General features: G+C 45.3%; 2 long non-coding RNA genes across 2 annotated transcripts; one reads left to right on the top strand and one right to left on the bottom strand.

Moving 5' to 3' along the window:
• Positions 1-3786: 3786 nt before the first annotated feature.
• Positions 3787-5694, bottom strand: LOC138667705 (uncharacterized). Its single transcript, XR_011318897.1, has 3 exons — positions 5085-5694; positions 3936-4007; positions 3787-3857 (listed from the first exon to the last, which is right to left on the bottom strand). It is a non-coding gene; the product is annotated as an uncharacterized lncRNA (long non-coding RNA).
• A 4944-nt stretch (positions 5695-10638) lies between these two features.
• On the top strand, positions 10639-12527 carry LOC138667704 (uncharacterized). The gene is made up of 3 exons (XR_011318896.1): positions 10639-11248; positions 12307-12378; positions 12457-12527. It is a non-coding gene; the product is annotated as an uncharacterized lncRNA (long non-coding RNA).
• The last annotated feature ends 7873 nt before the right edge of the window (positions 12528-20400 follow it).

Genomic DNA, 20400 nt, shown 5'->3' with positions numbered 1-20400 from the left:
TGTTTAGTTCAGCGTGTGCAAGGAGAATAACTAAAAGAGCCACCTTGTCCAAATGAAGCATTAGTGCTGCACAAGGTGGCTCTTTCAGTTACAAACGCCAGGGGGGGCAGGTTCCATTTAATTTCTGTAGTAGTGTGAGTGTGGAGTGAGCAGGAGAAATTGCGAGATACACAGCTGGGGATCAGCTGACGTTACTGAACCCCAATAACACGGCAGCAAGTGTTCACTGTGCAGATGGCACTTCTGAGCAGCAACTGGCGGTGTTGGAGCCCAGGGTCAATGCTAGAAGCAGAGTGTAGGCCGAGGCCTAATTGGAGCTAATTTAAAATCTGGAGTAGTGTAAGGGTATGTGCACACGTCAGGATTTCTTGCAGAAATTTCCTGAAGAAAACCGGAAATTTTCTGCAAGAAATCCGCATTTTTTTTGCGTTTTTTTCGCCTTTTTTTAGCATTTTGCAAGCGTAATTAGCTTGCAGAATGCTAAAGTTTTCCAAGCGATCTGTAGCATCACTTGGAAAACTGACTGACAGGTTGGTCACACTTGTCAAACATAGTGTTTGACAAGTGTGACCAACTTTTTACTATAGATGCAGCCTATGCTGCATCTATAGTAAAAGATAGAATGTTTAAAAATAATAATAAAAAAAAAATGGTTATACTCACCCTGCAGACAGCCGATCTCCTCAGAGGCGTCCATTCCTATAGATTGTGTGTGTTTGCAGGACCTTCGATGACGTCGCGGTCACGTGAGCGGTCACGTGAGCAGTCACGCGGCCAATCACAGGACCGCGACGTCATCACAGGTCCTTCACACAGACCATCTATAGGAACAGAAGCGGCAGCATGCACCGCTGAGAGGCGGGAAGACACCGGGGCCATCAGAGGGTAAGTATATGACTAGTTTTTATTTTAATTCTTTTTTTTTTTTACTAATTATATGGTGCCCAGTCCGTGGAGGAGAGTCTCCTCTCCTCCACCCTGGGTACAAACCGCACATAATCTGCTTACTTCCCGCATGGCGTGCACAGCCCCATATGGAAAGTAAGCAGATCAATGCACTCCTAGGTGTGCAGAATCCCCGCAATTCTGCATTTTTAACCCCTTCATGACCGGGGGATTTTTCATTTTTCCGTGTTCGTTTTTCACTCCCCTCCTTCCCAGAGCCATAACTTTTTTATTTTTCCGTCAATTTGGCCATGTGAGGGCTTATGTTTTGCGGGACGAGTTGTACTTTTGAACGACATCATTGGTTTTAGCATGTCGTGTACTAGAAAACGGGAAAAAAATTCCAAGTGCGGTGAAATTGCACAAAAAGTGCAATCCCACATTGGTTTTTTGTTTGGCTTTTTTGCTAGGTTCACTAAATGCTAAAACTGACCTGCCATTATGATTCTCCAGGTCAGTACGAGTTCATAGACACCAAACATAACTAGGTTATTTTTTATCTAAGTGGTGAAAAAAAATTCCAAACTTTGCTAAAAAAAAAAATAAAAAAATTGCGCCATTTTCCGATACTCGTAGCGTCTCCATTTTTCGTGCTCTGGGGTCGGTTGAGGGCTTATTTTTTGCGTGCCGAGATGACGTTTTTAATTTTAGCATTTCGGTGCAGATACGTTCTTTTGATCGCCCGTTATTGCATTTTAATGCAATGTCGCGGCGACCAAAAAAACGTAATTCTGGCGTTTCGAGTTTTTTTCCCGCTACACTGTTTAGCGATCAGGTTAATACTTTTTTTTATTTGATAGATCGGGCGATTCGATTATATGCGTAGATTTGATATTTTTTTTATTGATTTATTTTGATTGGGGCGAAAGGGGGGTGATTTAAACTTTTATGTTTTTTTTATTTTTTTCACATTTTTTTAAACTTTTTTTTTTAACTTTTGCCATGCTTCAATAGCCTCCATGAGAGGCTAGAAGCAGGCACAACCCGATCGGCTCTGCTACATAGCAGCGATCTGCTGATCGCTGCTATGTAGCAGAATTGCACGTGTGCTGTGAGCGCCGACCACAGGGTGGCGCTCACAGCGACGGGCAATCAGTAACCATAGAGGTCTCAAGGACCTCTATGGTTACAATATACAAGCATCGCCGACCCCCGATCATGTGACGGGGGTCGGCGATGACGTCATTTCCGGCCGCCCGGCCGGAAGCGGTAGTTAAATGCCGCTGTCTGCGTTTGACAGCGGCATTTAACTAGTTAATAGGTGCGGGCAGATCGCGATTCTGCCCGCGCCTATTACGGGCACATGTCAGCTGTTCAAAACAGCTGACATGTCCCGGCTTTGGTGCGGGCTCACCGCGGAGCCCTGCATCAAAGCAGGGGAGCCGGCATCGGACGGTATAGTACGTCCGATGCCGGTAAGGGGTTAATGAACATGTTGCTTTTTTTTCCGCAATGCGATTTTTTCGCGGAAAAAAAGCAACATTTGCACTAGAAATGCGGAATACACTGTAATTAATAGGAGGCATATGTAAGCGTTTTTTTCGCGTTTTTATCACGTTTTTATAGTGAAAAAACGCAGAAAAAAAACACGAAAAATACTGAACGTGTGCACATGGCCTGAATGTGGAGGGAGCAGGAGAAATTGCCGCACACAGCAGGGGAGCAGCTGGCATTACTGAACCCCAATAACAGAGGAGCAACTGATGACTGTGCAGACAGCACTTTCGGGCAACAACTGGTGGTGTTGGAGCCCAGGGTCAATGCTAGAAACTGAGTGGAGAAATTGCCACACACACAGCAGGAGAGCAGCTGGCATTACTGAACCCCAATAACAGAGGAGCAACTGATGACTGTGCAGACAGCACTTTCGGGCAACAACTGGCGGTGTTGGAGCCCAGAGTCAATGCTAGAAGCAGAGTGTAGGCCGAGGCCTAATTGGAGCTAGTTTAAAATCTGGAGTAGTGTGAATGTGGAGGGAGCAGGAGAAATTTCCACACACACAGCAGGGGAGCAGCTGGCGTTACTGAACCCCAATAACAGAGGAGCAACTGTTGACTGTGCAGACAGCACCTCCGGGCAGCAACTTTCGATGTTGGAGCCCAGGGAATCCAGGAGAAGTAGAGTGTAGGCCGAGGCCTGCACTCGAGGCAGTTTAATATCTGTTGTTGTGTCAGCGTGGAGGTAGCTGGACAAATTGCCGGATACACAGCTGGGAATCAGCTGATGTTACTGAAACCCAATAATAGATTTGGGCAAACAACCGCACTCAGACAATATTTTGCATCAGAGATGTGAAGTATTTATTAAGGTAACACCACAGTGGTCAACAGATTTCTGAGGAGGAACGTTTCGACCTGAAAGGTCTTTCTCAAACCTCACTGAAAAAACATGAAATATACTACATTAGAGATGGTGAAAATCAAAACATCCAGACAAAATACAGCAAAATCAAGATAGTAGAACATAATAGGAGGTAAAAACACAGTGGACGCAATGAACAAAATAAGGGGGGGGGGGGCGGCGGGGGGCAGAATATGCATAGTATGATACACATGTAAAAAGTAACTGTGTTGCCAGAGATCTATAGAAATGCTGTATACGTCTAAAGAACAAAAATAAAGTACAGTAAATAACCATATTCTGTGAGAAAAATATATACATATGTACAAATCTTAAAAATAAACCATGAACGAGGCCCAGAGGAGTATACATGTAGTATGAATATTGAATCAGCGTTCAGGCAGGCAGATAAACGGATGGCGGCAGGCTTCATAGACTACTGTAAACATACAGATATATATAAATACATAGCTTTTTGAAAACAATGGGTAGAGCAAAACTGACCTTAGTGAATAGTAATGGAGGAAAGAGGAGGAGGACGAAACTTGTCCGGTAAATGGAGACAGAGGCTCCTATAGAGAGTAACAGAGAGTGAGACAAAGCACACATACTATGGAGGAGGCCAGAGACCGAACCTAATAGACACATACCACAAATGGTCCAGGAGACAGGGGAACGGAGGTCCGGAACGGCACGGACAGGGCACAGAGTCCCTAAAAGCACTGTGGATAAGAGACCAGGAGTGAGGATGCTGATCATGTGGAAGTAAAGCAGGGAGTGAGCCAGAGGGAGAAAAATACCTGTGGGTCCTGTAAGTAAGAAGGAGGCGGTAGTGTCCGGCATAGTGGACGGTCAGGGGAGAAATACCCAGGAGACAGGAAGTGTGGTGTGAAGAAGAGGCTAGGAACGCACGCTGAGGGGCTGGGACAGGCGTGCCCGGAAAGGAACGAGGGAGAGGCCCGGCACGCAGGCTGGAGCGCAGAAGACAGAGCGCACGCGTAGGAAGAAGGAAGGAGGAGGCGTCAGGAATGAAGGGCCGGCAGAGGGCGAGCAGCGGCGCATAGAGGGCAAAGCGCTATGTCGGCGCGTGCGTAGAGTAACACAATGGGGGCGTGTCAGCACTAGAAGCTCTGTGTAGAAGGGGAGGGGAGGGGAAGGGGATAGGAAAAGGCCGGTGTATCAAGCAGAGGGAAAGAGAGTGAGAGTAAGAGTAAGGATGACGGTTAGATGCCAGAGGAAAATTGTATGAATGGATTGTAATATACAAGGATGGAAAAATGAGGAAAAAGAAAAGAAGGAGATAAGTAAAGAATAAAGGAATAAAGTAAAGAATGACAAAAAATATGAAAATAGTAAAAACAAAAAAAAAACAAAAAAAAAAAAAAAAAAGGGGGGGTCCAGATGTGGAAGAGAAGAGATATGGAAGAGAGAACAATATGAAAATTGGATAAGAATGGAGAAAAATAAAATAGAGATAAATATAAAAAAATATATAAAGAAAACGGAAGATAAAAATAATGAAAAAATGAAGAAAAAATATATGATGAAAAAAGTGAAAAAATGAAAAGAGAAATAAAAAATGAAAAATGAAAAAAATGAAAAAATGAAAAAAATAATAAAATAAAGAAGAGAAAAAAGCAATAAAATGAAAAATAAAAAATAATGAGAAGAAAAAAAGGAATATAAAAATGAAAAATAAAAAATAAAAATAAAGAAGAAAATAAAAATAAAAATTGTAATAAAACCAAAACAAAAACAAAAATGAACAAAAACGGGAGGGGGGTCAGGCGAGTACTTACCCCAAATGGAAGAAACAGTATATGGAAATCAGACCGCCTGAAAGTAGGAGAAAGGTTAGTGATCATGGAACAAAATGAGAGGTCAGCATGCTCTACAAACATAAAATGGCACATATGATATTAAATACAGTATCATTGATCATCAATTTGTAGGTATATGTAGCAGCATTGAAGTTCTACAAGTATTGACATAGCGACAATGTAGTTCAAGAGGACCCAGAGCAAGCAGGACAGCACGTGGTCCCATGACGAACAGGTATCGGACTCAATTAAATCAGATCAAGTTCCCTATTCAAACTCCTGGGTGTGAGGGTTTGTAAAGTATAAATCCAATAGGACTCCCGTTGCCTAAGCAGTTTAGTGTGATCACCACCCCTCCTAGGGCGATCCACCTGTTCTAAAACCTGGAAGCGAAGCTGAGAGACTGAGTGGTTGGCGGACACAAAATGATGGGGAAGAGGGAGCCATGTTTTTTTACATCTTATGGTAGATTTGTGGCTAGAGATGCGGTCACGGATGTGTTGTGTGGTCTCTCCGACATAAAGTAGCCCACAGGGGCATTTGATAACGTAAACTACGTTATTGGATTCACAAGTGAAGAATCCCTTGATTTGGTATTGTCTACCCGAGTGTGGATGAGTGATGGTGCTGGACTTAATGACGTTAGAGCAGCATGCACAGGCCAAACATGGGAACGTGCCACGTTTTGCAGTACCTAAAAAGGTTTGTTTGGGTATTCTAGAAGAACTGCCCATGTCTGCCTTAACGACTCGATCTCTGATGTTGGTAGGTCTCCGTTTACACATGAGAGGAGGTGTCGTGAAAGCCTCGATCTGTGGATATGAACGTCTCAGGAGGGGCCAATGTTTGCGGATAATATTATAGACTATAGGCATGACAGGGTGGTGAGTGTGAATGAAGGGAACGCGTTCTGGTTTTGTAGAGGCACTAGGGCGTGGGGATGGATTTAAGGCCAACACTTTTTCTCTGTCCAGTAGATTCCTAGGGTAATGCCGTACTTCAAATTTACGGGACATGTCATCGAGACGAGCGGGTAGTAGTCCGGGGTCTGAAACTATACGAGCCACGCGTTTGAATTGTGACCGAGGTAGGCTTTGTTTGGTAGAGGTGGGATGACAGCTATGATAATGAAGAAGACTGTTGGAATCAGTAGGTTTAACAAATAGGTCGGTGTTGAGAGTCCCATTGGGACCCCTACTGACCAGCGTATCCAAAAATGAAATTTGGGTATTATCGTGGTTTAATGTAAACTGAAGTTCATCTCGAATGGTGTTCAGGTAGTTGGTGAACGTATCCAAAGACTCTAGGGGCCCTGTCCATAGACAAAAAACGTCATCTATGTAGCGAAGCCAACATAGGTTGTAAGATTGGAACAGAGGATTGGGGTATACATAATTGCGCTCAAAGGAATCCATGTAGCTATTGGCGTAGGCTGGGGCTACGTTTGCACCCATGGCGGTGCCTTGGGTCTGTAGGTAATATTGATCACCAAAAAGAAAGAAATTGTTATGTAAAATTAAAGAAAGTAAATCAAGGCACAGGTTTTTGGAATGGTGTGTGAGGGTTGATTGTTCGAGGAGTTCACCCGCCGCTTGTATGCCCAAATCATGTCTAATAGATGTATAGAGACTTTTGACGTCAAATGTAGCAAGGATGCATTCTAGTGGAACTGTGGGGAGTGCCCTAAGGGTCTGGAGAAAATGACCTGTGTCAAGTATGTAGGACTTCATGTTCTTTGTCAATGGGGTAAAGATTTTTTCTAAGTAAACTGAAATAGGGGCCAGGATGGAATCTGTGGATGCGACTATAGGTCGCCCTGGTGGATTATTGAGGGATTTATGTATTTTAGGTAAGGTATAGATGACCGGGGTCACAGGATGTGGATTGGTGAGAAAAGTAGCTGTCTTAGAATCAATTGTGTTGAGGGATTGGTATTTTTGGAGAATAGTACTAATTTGGAGTCTGATGTTGGGGGTTGGGTCCGAGTGAATCTTTTTGTAGGTGGTCGTATCAGACAGTTGTCTCAGAATTTCAGCTGAGTAGTCGGCTGTGTTCTGTATGACAATTGATCCGCCCTTATCAGCAGGTTTAATTGTAATATTTTTGTTAGTTTTGAGTGATTCGATAGCTTGTCTGTCAACCGCGGATATATTGCTGTGGGTAGGAAAATTACCTAGGCGATGTTGTTCTAGCATGATATCAATGTCCCTCTGAATCAGACTAATGTAGGCCTCAGTTGCATGGTAGTTGTGTGGGGGATTGAAGCTGCTGGATGTGCGTAAACCTAATCTTATTATGCTCAGTTCAGGGATAGGATTCTCCACGGTTGCGGGGATCCTATTCCTTGGCGTGTCATTCTGTAGTCCAAAGTGAGTCTTGAGGCGGAGGTTGCGATAGAAGTGTTGAAGGTCCTGGGACAGTTTGAACTTGTCCCATGGTGGGGTAGGGCAAAAGGATAAGCCCTTTTGGAGGACCGATAGTTCAGGAGGACTCAAGGTCCACTGTGTTTTTACCTCCTATTATGTTCTACTATCTTGATTTTGCTGTATTTTGTCTGGATGTTTTGATTTTCACCATCTCTAATGTAGTATATTTCATGTTTTTTCAGTGAGGTTTGAGAAAGACCTTTCAGGTCGAAACGTTCCTCCTCAGAAATCTGTTGACCACTGTGGTGTTACCTTAATAAATACTTCACATCTCTGATGCAAAATATTGTCTGAGTGCGGTTGTTTGCCCAAATCTATGATTGATCTGGATCCAGTCCAGGTTCAGCCGGCACCAGCTCCTCTCTACAGAGTGCACGCCTTTCTCCCTCCAATCAGTTCTTCTGTTGGCGTACGCACCTGTGCCCTAGATGTCTACAGATACCTTCGCTTTCGATGATACAGCTGCTACAAGGATTCTTGGCAAAGTAACCAACCCAGGAGATTTCCTGAAGATCCCAGCTCAAGAACTCCGCACTAAGGATTACGAGCGGATACGGAGGCGGTTGACTTCATTTGACCTACATTCTATAACATTGGCTGAGTATCATAGACTGAGCAGGATACCACGTGGCCTTAGATGCCACCTTAGACCTACACTTTTCTCTGACAAACCAGACTACTGTGAGAAATTCCAAAGGATCCTTAACAAGTGTTCGCTAGACATTATCTTACTTACTATCGACTTCCTTCAGACAGCTATTGGTGAATCCGAAGAAAAACTCTCTGCCATCGAAGAGCAATTATCCACTTCACTTTCTGCAACTGATTGGAATACCCTGAAGGCCAAAACCGACAAAGTCATAGAAGAACACCGCAAATACCTACAGGACAAGAAACGATCCAAATTCCAACGGGACTCTGAAGATTACGCCTCTAATCGGGTATACAGATGGAACGACTCAGCATCCACAAATTCCAGACAAGGAAATACTGGACCTCGACGTTACGGACCCTACAGCTCAGACAGCGACAGCTCCACAAACAGTTCCTTCCAGAACCGTTTTTTAGGACGACCCCACTCGAGACCCAATACCCGCCCAGGAGGAGACCGACAAGGAGGTCCGCCCGGAAATCGAGATCGGATGACTACAAGGTCCCAGGTAAGGCCCCAAACCCTGTCATCAACATCTCTTCTTACACCTTGAGTCCTCCTGAACTATCGGTCCTCCAAAAGGGCTTATCCTTTTGCCCTACCCCACCATGGGACAAGTTCAAACTGTCCCAGGACCTTCAACACTTCTATCGCAACCTCCGCCTCAAGACTCACTTTGGACTACAGAATGACACGCCAAGGAATAGGATCCCCGCAACCGTGGAGAATCCTATCCCTGAACTGAGCATAATAAGATTAGGTTTACGCACATCCAGCAGCTTCAATCCCCCACACAACTACCATGCAACTGAGGCCTACATTAGTCTGATTCAGAGGGACATTGATATCATGCTAGAACAACATCGCCTAGGTAATTTTCCTACCCACAGCAATATATCCGCGGTTGACAGACAAGCTATCGAATCACTCAAAACTAACAAAAATATTACAATTAAACCTGCTGATAAGGGCGGATCAATTGTCATACAGAACACAGCCGACTACTCAGCTGAAATTCTGAGACAACTGTCTGATACGACCACCTACAAAAAGATTCACTCGGACCCAACCCCCAACATCAGACTCCAAATTAGTACTATTCTCCAAAAATACCAATCCCTCAACACAATTGATTCTAAGACAGCTACTTTTCTCACCAATCCACATCCTGTGACCCCGGTCATCTATACCTTACCTAAAATACATAAATCCCTCAATAATCCACCAGGGCGACCTATAGTCGCATCCACAGATTCCATCCTGGCCCCTATTTCAGTTTACTTAGAAAAAATCTTTACCCCATTGACAAAGAACATGAAGTCCTACATACTTGACACAGGTCATTTTCTCCAGACCCTTAGGGCACTCCCCACAGTTCCACTAGAATGCATCCTTGCTACATTTGACGTCAAAAGTCTCTATACATCTATTAGACATGATTTGGGCATACAAGCGGCGGGTGAACTCCTCGAACAATCAACCCTCACACACCATTCCAAAAACCTGTGCCTTGATTTACTTTCTTTAATTTTACATAACAATTTCTTTCTTTTTGGTGATCAATATTACCTACAGACCCAAGGCACCGCCATGGGTGCAAACGTAGCCCCAGCCTACGCCAATAGCTACATGGATTCCTTTGAGCGCAATTATGTATACCCCAATCCTCTGTTCCAATCTTACAACCTATGTTGGCTTCGCTACATAGATGATGTTTTTTGTCTATGGACAGGGCCCCTAGAGTCTTTGGATACGTTCACCAACTACCTGAACACCATTCGAGATGAACTTCAGTTTACATTAAACCACGATAATACCCAAATTTCATTTTTGGATACGCTGGTCAGTAGGGGTCCCAATGGGACTCTCAACACCGACCTATTTGTTAAACCTACTGATTCCAACAGTCTTCTTCATTATCATAGCTGTCATCCCACCTCTACCAAACAAAGCCTACCTCGGTCACAATTCAAACGCGTGGCTCGTATAGTTTCAGACCCCGGACTACTACCCGCTCGTCTCGATGACATGTCCCGTAAATTTGAAGTACGGCATTACCCTAGGAATCTACTGGACAGAGAAAAAGTGTTGGCCTTAAATCCATCCCCACGCCCTAGTGCCTCTACAAAACCAGAACGCGTTCCCTTCATTCACACTCACCACCCTGTCATGCCTATAGTCTATAATATTATCCGCAAACATTGGCCCCTCCTGAGACGTTCATATCCACAGATCGAGGCTTTCACGACACCTCCTCTCATGTGTAAACGGAGACCTACCAACATCAGAGATCGAGTCGTTAAGGCAGACATGGGCAGTTCTTCTAGAATACCCAAACAAACCTTTTTAGGTACTGCAAAACGTGGCACGTTCCCATGTTTGGCCTGTGCATGCTGCTCTAACGTCATTAAGTCCAGCACCATCACTCATCCACACTCGGGTAGACAATACCAAATCAAGGGATTCTTCACTTGTGAATCCAATAACGTAGTTTACGTTATCAAATGCCCCTGTGGGCTACTTTATGTCGGAGAGACCACACAACACATCCGTGACCGCATCTCTAGCCACAAATCTACCATAAGATGTAAAAAAACATGGCTCCCTCTTCCCCATCATTTTGTGTCCGCCAACCACTCAGTCTCTCAGCTTCGCTTCCAGGTTTTAGAACAGGTGGATCGCCCTAGGAGGGGTGGTGATCACACTAAACTGCTTAGGCAACGGGAGTCCTATTGGATTTATACTTTACAAACCCTCACACCCAGGGGTTTGAATAGGGAACTTGATCTGATTTAATTGAGTCCGATACCTGTTCGTCATGGGACCACGTGCTGTCCTGCTTGCTCTGGGTCCTCTTGAACTACATTGTCGCTATGTCAATACTTGTAGAACTTCAATGCTGCTACATATACCTACAAATTGATGATCAATGATACTGTATTTAATATCATATGTGCCATTTTATGTTTGTAGAGCATGCTGACCTCTCATTTTGTTCCATGATCACTAACCTTTCTCCTACTTTCAGGCGGTCTGATTTCCATATACTGTTTCTTCCATTTGGGGTAAGTACTCGCCTGACCCCCCTCCCGTTTTTGTTCATTTTTGTTTTTGTTTTGGTTTTATTACAATTTTTATTTTTATTTTCTTCTTTATTTTTATTTTTTATTTTTCATTTTTATATTCCTTTTTTTCTTCTCATTATTTTTTATTTTTCATTTTATTGCTTTTTTCTCTTCTTTATTTTATTATTTTTTTCATTTTTTCATTTTTTTCATTTTTCATTTTTTATTTCTCTTTTCATTTTTTCACTTTTTTCATCATATATTTTTTCTTCATTTTTTCATTATTTTTATCTTCCGTTTTCTTTATATATTTTTTTATATTTATCTCTATTTTATTTTTCTCCATTCTTATCCAATTTTCATATTGTTCTCTCTTCCATATCTCTTCTCTTCCACATCTGGACCCCCCCTTTTTTTTTTTTTTTTTTTACTATTTTCATATTTTTTGTCATTCTTTACTTTATTCCTTTATTCTTTACTTATCTCCTTTTCTTTTTCCTCATTTTTCCATCCTTGTATATTACAATCCATTCATACAATTTTCCTCTGGCATCTAACCGTCATCCTTACTCTTACTCTCACTCTCTTTCCCTCTGCTTGATACACCGGCCTTTTCCTATCCCCTTCCCCTCCCCTCCCCTTCTACACAGAGCTTCTAGTGCTGACACGCCCCCATTGTGTTACTCTACGCACGCGCCGACATAGCGCTTTGCCCTCTATGCGCCGCTGCTCGCCCTCTGCCGGCCCTTCATTCCTGACGCCTCCTCCTTCCTTCTTCCTACGCGTGCGCTCTGTCTTCTGCGCTCCAGCCTGCGTGCCGGGCCTCTCCCTCGTTCCTTTCCGGGCACGCCTGTCCCAGCCCCTCAGCGTGCGTTCCTAGCCTCTTCTTCACACCACACTTCCTGTCTCCTGGGTATTTCTCCCCTGACCGTCCACTATGCCGGACACTACCGCCTCCTTCTTACTTACAGGACCCACAGGTATTTTTCTCCCTCTGGCTCACTCCCTGCTTTACTTCCACATGATCAGCATCCTCACTCCTGGTCTCTTATCCACAGTGCTTTTAGGGACTCTGTGCCCTGTCCGTGCCGTTCCGGACCTCCGTTCCCCTGTCTCCTGGACCATTTGTGGTATGTGTCTATTAGGTTCGGTCTCTGGCCTCCTCCATAGTATGTGTGCTTTGTCTCACTCTCTGTTACTCTCTATAGGAGCCTCTGTCTCCATTTACCGGACAAGTTTCGTCCTCCTCCTCTTTCCTCCATTACTATTCACTAAGGTCAGTTTTGCTCTACCCATTGTTTTCAAAAAGCTATGTATTTATATATATCTGTATGTTTACAGTAGTCTATGAAGCCTGCCGCCATCCGTTTATCTGCCTGCCTGAACGCTGATTCAATATTCATACTACATGTATACTCCTCTGGGCCTCGTTCATGGTTTATTTTTAAGATTTGTACATATGTATATATTTTTCTCACAGAATATGGTTATTTACTGTACTTTATTTTTGTTCTTTAGACGTATACAGCATTTCTATAGATCTCTGGCAACACAGTTACTTTTTACATGTGTATCATACTATGCATATTCTGCCCCCCGCCGCCCCCCCCCCCCTTATTTTGTTCATTGCGTCCACTGTGTTTTTACCTCCTATTATGTTCTACTATCTTGATTTTGCTGTATTTTGTCTGGATGTTTTGATTTTCACCATCTCTAATGTAGTATATTTCATGTTTTTTCAGTGAGGTTTGAGAAAGACCTTTCAGGTCGAAACGTTCCTCCTCAGAAATCTGTTGACCACTGTGGTGTTACCTTAATAAATACTTCACATCTCTGATGCAAAATATTGTCTGAGTGCGGTTGTTTGCCCAAATCTATGATTGATCTGGATCCAGTCCAGGTTCAGCCGGCACCAGCTCCTCTCTACAGAGTGCACGCCTTTCTCCCTCCAAACTGAAACCCAATAACACGGCAGCAAGTGTTGACTGTGCAGAAGGCTCTTTTGAGCAGCAACTGGTGGTGTTGGAGCCCAGGGTCAATCTGAGTGTAGGCTGAGGCCTAATTGGAGCTAGTTTAAAATCTGGAGTAGTGTCAATGTGGAGGGAGCAGGAGAAATTGCCACACACACAGCAGGGGAGCAGCTGGCGTTTCTGAACCCCAATAACAGAGGAGCAACTGTTGATTGTGCAGACAGCACTTCCGGGCAGAAACTGGTGGTGTTGGAGCCCAGGGTCAATGCTAGCAACTGAGTTTAGAACTTGCTGCACGCACAGCTGGGGAGCAGCTGGCATTACTGAATCCCAATAACAGAGGAGCAACTGTTGACTGTGCAGACAGCACTTCCGAGCAGCAACTGGCGGTGTTGGAGCCCAGGGAATCCAGGAGAAGCAGAGTGTAGGCCGAGAACTGCACTCGAGGCAGTTTAATATCTGTTGTTGTGTCAGCGTCAAGGTAGCAGGACAAATTGCTGGATACACAGATGGGGATCAGCTGATGTTACTGAAACCCAATAACACGGCAGCAAATGTTGACTGTGCAGACGGCACTTCTGAGCAGCAAGTGGTGGTGTTGGAGCCCAGGGTCAATCAGGGTGTAGGCCGAGGCCTAATTGGAGCAAGTTTAACATCTGAAGTAGCGTGAGTGTGGATTTAGCAGGACAAATTGTCGGATACACAGATGGGGATCAGCTGACATTACTGAAACAAAATAAGACGGCAGCAAGTGTTGACTGTGCAGACGGCACTTCCGAGCAGCAACTGGCGGTGATGGAGCCCAGGGTCAATCAGGGTGTAGGCCGAGGCCCAATTGGAGCAAGTTTAATATCTGAAGTAGTGAGTGTGGAGGTAGCAGGAGCAATTGCCGGATACACAGCAGGGGAGCAGCTGACGTTCCTGATCCCCACTAACACAGGAGCGAGTGTTTTTCTCTGTGCAAACGGCACTTCCGAGCAGCAACTGGTGGTGTTGGAGCCCAGGGTCAATCAGGGTGTAGCCCGAGGCCTAATTGGAGCAAGTTTAATATCTGAAGTAGTGCGAGTGTGGAGGTAGCAGCAAAAATTGCCAGAAACACAGCAGGGGATCAGCTGACGTTACTGAAATCCAATAACACTGGGTCATGTGTTGACTGTGCAGACTTCACTTCTGAGCAGGTTCTGGCGGTATTGGAGCCCAGGGATTACAGTTCAGGTGGTAGAAACATGAACACAACAGGAGACCTGGATACTGTTGCCAACCAATTATTTAATCTGGAAGAGGAGTAACAAATTCCTGCGAGATCCAGGCCTTGTTCTTTTTCAGAAAAGTAAGCTGGTCAACATTATCAGAGGATAGTCACATGCGACGGTCTGTTAGTACACCTCCTGCGGCACTAAAAACGCGTTCCGATAATGTACTAGCAGCAGGGCAAGCCAGCACCTCCAATGCACACTGGTTAAGCTTTGGCCATCTATCCAGCTTAGAAACCCAAAACTTGAAGGGGGAAGAGCCTTCTGGGAGTACACTGAGAGGGCAAGACATGTGGTCTGTCACCATCTGACGGAAACGTTGCCTCCTGCTGACTGGAGCCATCTGTGATGGTGTAGACATTTGTGGCGGGCACACAAAAGTTTGTCCCAGTTGGGCCATACTGGTCTTGCCTTGTGCAAAGGCACTGCTTCTGCTCCCTTTTTGTGCAGAGCTTCCTCCACTGCCTCGACGCACTGAGCTGCTTTGTAAAGCACTAGCAGCACTGCTCTCGATTGGACTGGAGAAGATGATGGACTACACCAGTGTGTCTTGGTACTCCCGCATTTTACTCTCCCGGTTCAACTGTGTTATGAGGCTTTGAAGGTTGTCCAAGTAGCGAGGATCTAGGAGGGTGTACACCCAATAATCAGCCATGTTGAGAATGTGGGCGATGCGGCGGTCGTTTTACAGCCACTGCAGCATGAAATCAACCATGTGCTGCAGACTGCCAACTGGCCAAGAAACACTGTCCCCTGCTTGAGGCATGATCTCTGCCTGCTCTGCATTACCCCACCCTCGCTCTACATACTGACTACTGGAGCATTTTGTAATTCCCTCCTCTGGACAGATGTATTCCTCCTCCATTGACTTCTCCTCATCCTCCTCACAAAGTGTCCCCTGCGTGAGGAACCACGTTGCGCAGACTGTCCAGAAGCAGATGGCATTTGTGACTCCTCATCCTCCACCTCTTCCACAACCTCATCTCTTAGCGGTTTCAGTGTTTATTCAAGCAGGTAGATAAGGGGGACAGTCATGCTGACTAGTGCATCATCTGCACTCGCCATCCGCGTGGAATCATCGAAGGTACGCAAAACCTGGCAGATGTCCTTCATAGTGGCCCACTCAGTGGATGCAGCTGATACTCCATTACTGTTGGCTGCTGCTCACATAACTGCTTCAACATATGTAACGTTGAATTCCACCTGGTGGGTAGGTCACATATGATCGTGCCATGCTGGAACGCCGCAAGTGAGCACACTCTAGGTGGACCTTGTGCAGCAGTGCATCAAGATACAGATAGTCCCTCAAAAAACTCTGCACGACTAAGTTGAGCACATGTGCCAGACATGGGATGTGAGTGAGGTTGCCCAGTCCCAGAGCTGCCACCAGATTTCGGCCATTGTCACACACTACCATGCCTGGCTGGAGACTCGCTGGCACAAACCACACATCGCTCTCCTGCTTAATGGCATTCCAGAGCTCCTGCGCTGTGTGGCTTCGATTCCCCAAAGAAATTAATTTCAATACGGCCTGATGATGTTTGGCCACGGCTGTGCCCATATCGGTCATAACAGGTAATCATTCAAGGGTCCATGAAGAGGTGGACTGTGACGGCTCCTGCAGCGCTGATTCAGAGGAACTGGAGTATGAGGAGGAGTCAATGTGTACAGACTGGATTCCTGCAATCCTTGGAGTTGGCAGAACACGTACTCTCTCACGATCTGTATCCGGCTCCACAACATTTACCCAATGGGCAATGAGGGAAAGGTATCATCCCTGTCCATGGTGACTGGTCCACGCTTCGGTGGTGAGGTGGACCTTGCTACTGATGGCATTTAGTAGCGCATGTTTAATGTTTCCCTCCACATGCTTTTGCAGGGCAGGGGCGGCTTGCCTGCTGAAATAAAAGCAGCTGGCCACATTGTATTGTAGCACTGCCAATACCATCAAGCTACGGAAGGTGTCAGTCTCCACCAGCCTGAATGACAGCATTTCAAGGGACAGTAGTTTTGCAATGCCAGAATTCAGAGCCTGTGCTCGGGGGTGGTTTGCCGAGAATGGCCGACTTTTCTCCCATGCCTGTGCTACCGATGGCTGTAGACTGGGCTGGGAATGTGAGGATGACAGGGAACGTGGTGCTGTGGGTGAAATTACACTGGGTCTCTGGACAACAGTGCCAGAGGTTCTTCCATGGCGATCCAGTGAGGAAGCCAAACCAGCTGTGTGTGAGCTGGAGGAAGAGGCTACAACACGAGCTGAAGAGGTGGTAGGTGCTGCTGTAGGTTGGCCTAGGTCTTCAGTGTATTTTTGTAACTCCATCACGTGCTTGGTCCGCACATGTTTCCACATATTTGTGGTATTGAGGTTGCTGACACTTTTCCCTCTTTTGACTTTCTGATTACACAGCTTGCATTTGACAAAGCAAATGTCATCTGCAACTGTGTCAAAAAAGGACCAAGCACTGCAAGTCTTGGGAGCGCCCGCTTTGGCTTTTGGAAGAGTCATGCTCCTAATGGGTGTCAAAGTGGAGGCTACAGGCAACGCAGTCTTCCCCCTCCCACTTTCTTCTTTTTGGGCCGTTCGGGAAATCTCTTCCTCAGAGCTGCTCCCACCACCTTCCTGTACCTCACACCATGATGGGTCAAGGACGTTATCATCTACACTACCCTCTTTCAACAACTGCTTCTCCTGGGTAGTCTCGGCAGCACAGTATGCACCAGAAAGTGGCACCTGAGTCTCATCATCAGATGCGTACTGAGGTGTGCTGACCGGAGGCACTGGCCCACCCGCCTCTTCAAATTCAGAGAGACAAAGCTGTTGGGCATCACTGCATACTGCCTCTTCTTCAATTTCTCGAATGCTGCTTGGCTGGCCCCCTCTTTCCAAGCCAAGAGATTCAGAGGACAGAAGTAGAGATGGCTCCTGTCCTGGGCTCTCTGACTGCCTGGGCAATTTGGCAGGTGGTGAAGAGACAGATGGGTGCTCTTCAGTGCTCTTTGCCAGAGAGGATGTGGCACTAATTGAAGTCGATGCATTAGCTGCCATCCATCCGACAGTGGCTTCAATTTATTCGTACCGCAGCAGCGGGGTATGCCGAGCTCCTACATTAAGGACTGTTCCTTGCTAAAACTGGGGGATGGTGAGTCACCGTGCCCGCAGCAGGCATAGAATCCCCACATCCTCTCCCTGGTCCACCTCCACACCCACAACTACATGCCTTACTGCCTGCCTTCTTCATCTTGGTAGACTGATAAAGATAGGCAGAAAAGTACTTAGGGCTTAGTGTGCTTTTTCCTGAACAGCTGTTAACAGGTATGAGAAACACTAATTTTATGAAGTGTGGACTACACTTTAGCTCATATTAATGTGGCTTACACAAGTGTAAAGTGGAGTGTTTGGTGAACTTTATTAACTTTTTTTTAGCACAACAGACTACAGAGTGAGCTGCACTCACACAGAGACCGTGCAGACAGCCGTGAACGGCACTGCAAGGCCAAAAAAAGCTCCTCTATGTACTCCTATATAGTGTTTTCCACAATCTAGCAGGATACGGATGGAAGCCCACTAATAGGATAATTTTGATAAAATGTGCAGCAGGCAGCACTAATTGAAAAAAGGAGAATTGAACAGTATGTGGCAGTGATGCACCCTGAGCTGACAACAACCAGCTGTGGCTGCAGAACAGACTATAGAGTGAGCTGCACTCACACAGAGACCATGCAAACAGCCGTGAACGGCGCTGCAAGGCCTAAAAAAGCTCCTCTATGCAATCTTATATAGTGTTTTTCCACAATCTAGCAGGGTACGGATGGAAACCCACTAATAGGATAAATCTGGACAAAATGTGCAGCAGGCAGCACTAATTGAAAAAAAGGACAATGTAACAGTATGAGACAGTGACGCACACTGAGCTGTCTACAACCAGCTGTGGCTGCAGAACAGACTACAGAGTGAGCTGCACTCACACACACCGAGACCTTGCAGACAGCCGTGAACAGCGCTGCAAGGCAAAAACAAGGTTCTCACAAAGTGGTTGCTAAATTAGCCTGGGTAAAGCACAATGAAGCAAATCGCTGTCTCAAACTGGCCCTCTCGGTCTAAACTCAGCATCCTGTCCCTAACTGAATTCACAGCAGAGTGAACCCAAGATGACGGTGGCGACTTTTATAGTGCATCATGACAGCATTTCAGCAGCCAATCACAGCCATGCCAGTAGTTACATGACTAACATGCATAACAGGATGTGCCCACACTTTTTAGGAATCCACATTGGCTGAATTAAATGAAACTGGCTCATAGCATTAAGGGAACTTCCAATTCCGGTATCCGATATCGAGAAAGTATCGGGACTCGGTATCAGAATTCCGATACTGCGAATATCGGCCGATACCCGATATTTGCAGTATCGGAATGCTCAACACTACTCATAACTAGAGATCGCTGACCTTTTGAACTTCAACTTTGTGGGTTTTGCTGAAATTTCCCAAGAATTAAAAAATGCCTAGAAAGTAGGTGAGTAACACGTTAAATTTCCCGTGCAGTCCATTGAACCCATTTTGAGTTCCGTAATGCAAACACAGTTTAATTAACGTAAATATGAACTCAAACTATCTTGCTAGAGGAAAGTGGATGGTAAGTTGTTTTAACCAGCAGTCTGTTAAGCCACACAAAACAAATTCAGACTTTGTACACTACTTTTATTGTATAAAGAGTCCAACATGTATCCCTTTTGGGTGCCAGATGCATGTTTTGTTGTTTTTCATGCAAAGGTAATGGAAAAAAAAAGAAGCCATAGCATTATCACACAGTTGGTTGCAAACATTGCCCTTATTTTAAGAGCTTAGTACTGGTACCTTGCTTAACCCCTCTGTGACCTTAGACGTACTATCCCGTCGAGGTGCCCTGGGCTTATCTGACCCTGGACGGGATAGTACGTCATAGCCGATCGGCCGCGCTCACGGGGGGAGCGCGGCCGATCGCGGCCGGGTGTCAGCTGCTTATCGCAGCTGACATCCGGCACTATGTGCCAGGAGCGGTCACGGACCGCCCCCGGCACATTAACCCCTGGCACACCGCGATCAAAGATGATCGCGATGTGCCGGCGGTGCAGGGAAGCACCGCGCAGGGAGGGGGCTCCCTGCGGGCTTCCCTGAGCCCCCCGCAGCAACGCGATGTGATCGCGTTGCTGCGAGGGTCTCCTCACCTCCCTCCCTGCTCGAGCCCCGGATCCAAGATGGCCGCGGATCCGGGTCCTGCAGGGAGGGAGGTGGCTTCACAGAGCCTGCTCAGAGCAGGCACTGTGAAGCAGCCTGCACTCCTATCAGATCAGTGATCTGACAGAGTGCTGTGCAAACTGTCAGATCACTGATCTGTGATGTCCCCCCCTGGGACAAAGTAAAAAAGTTAAAAAAAAATTTTCCAAATGTGTAAAAAAAATAAAAAAAAATATTCCAAAATAATGAAAAAAAAAAAAAATATTATTCCCATAAATACATTTCTTCATCTAAATAAAAAAAAAAAACCAATAAAAGTACACATATTTAGTATCGCCGCGTCCGTAACGGCCTGACCTATAAAACTGGCCCACTAGTTAACCCCTTCAGTAAACACCGTAAGAAAAATAAAAAAAAAACGAGGCAAAAAACAACGCTTTATTATCATACCGCCGAACAAAAAGTGGAATAACACGCGATCAAAAGGACAGATATAAATAACCATGGTACCGCTGAAAGCGTCATATTGTCCCGCAAAAAAAGAGCTGCCATACAGCATCATCAGCAAAAAAATAAAAAAGTTATAGTCCTGAGAATAAAGCGATGCAAAAATAATTATTTTTTCTGTAAAATAGTTTTTATCGTATTAAAGCACCAAACCATAAAAAAATGATATAAATGAGGTATCGCTGTAATCGTACTGACCCGAAGAATA

Source organism: Ranitomeya imitator, chromosome 2 (assembly GCF_032444005.1).
Source record: "Ranitomeya imitator isolate aRanImi1 chromosome 2, aRanImi1.pri, whole genome shotgun sequence".
Classification (NCBI taxonomy): domain Eukaryota; kingdom Metazoa; phylum Chordata; class Amphibia; order Anura; family Dendrobatidae; genus Ranitomeya; species Ranitomeya imitator.
This window is presented reverse-complemented; position numbering and strand designations above follow the sequence as displayed.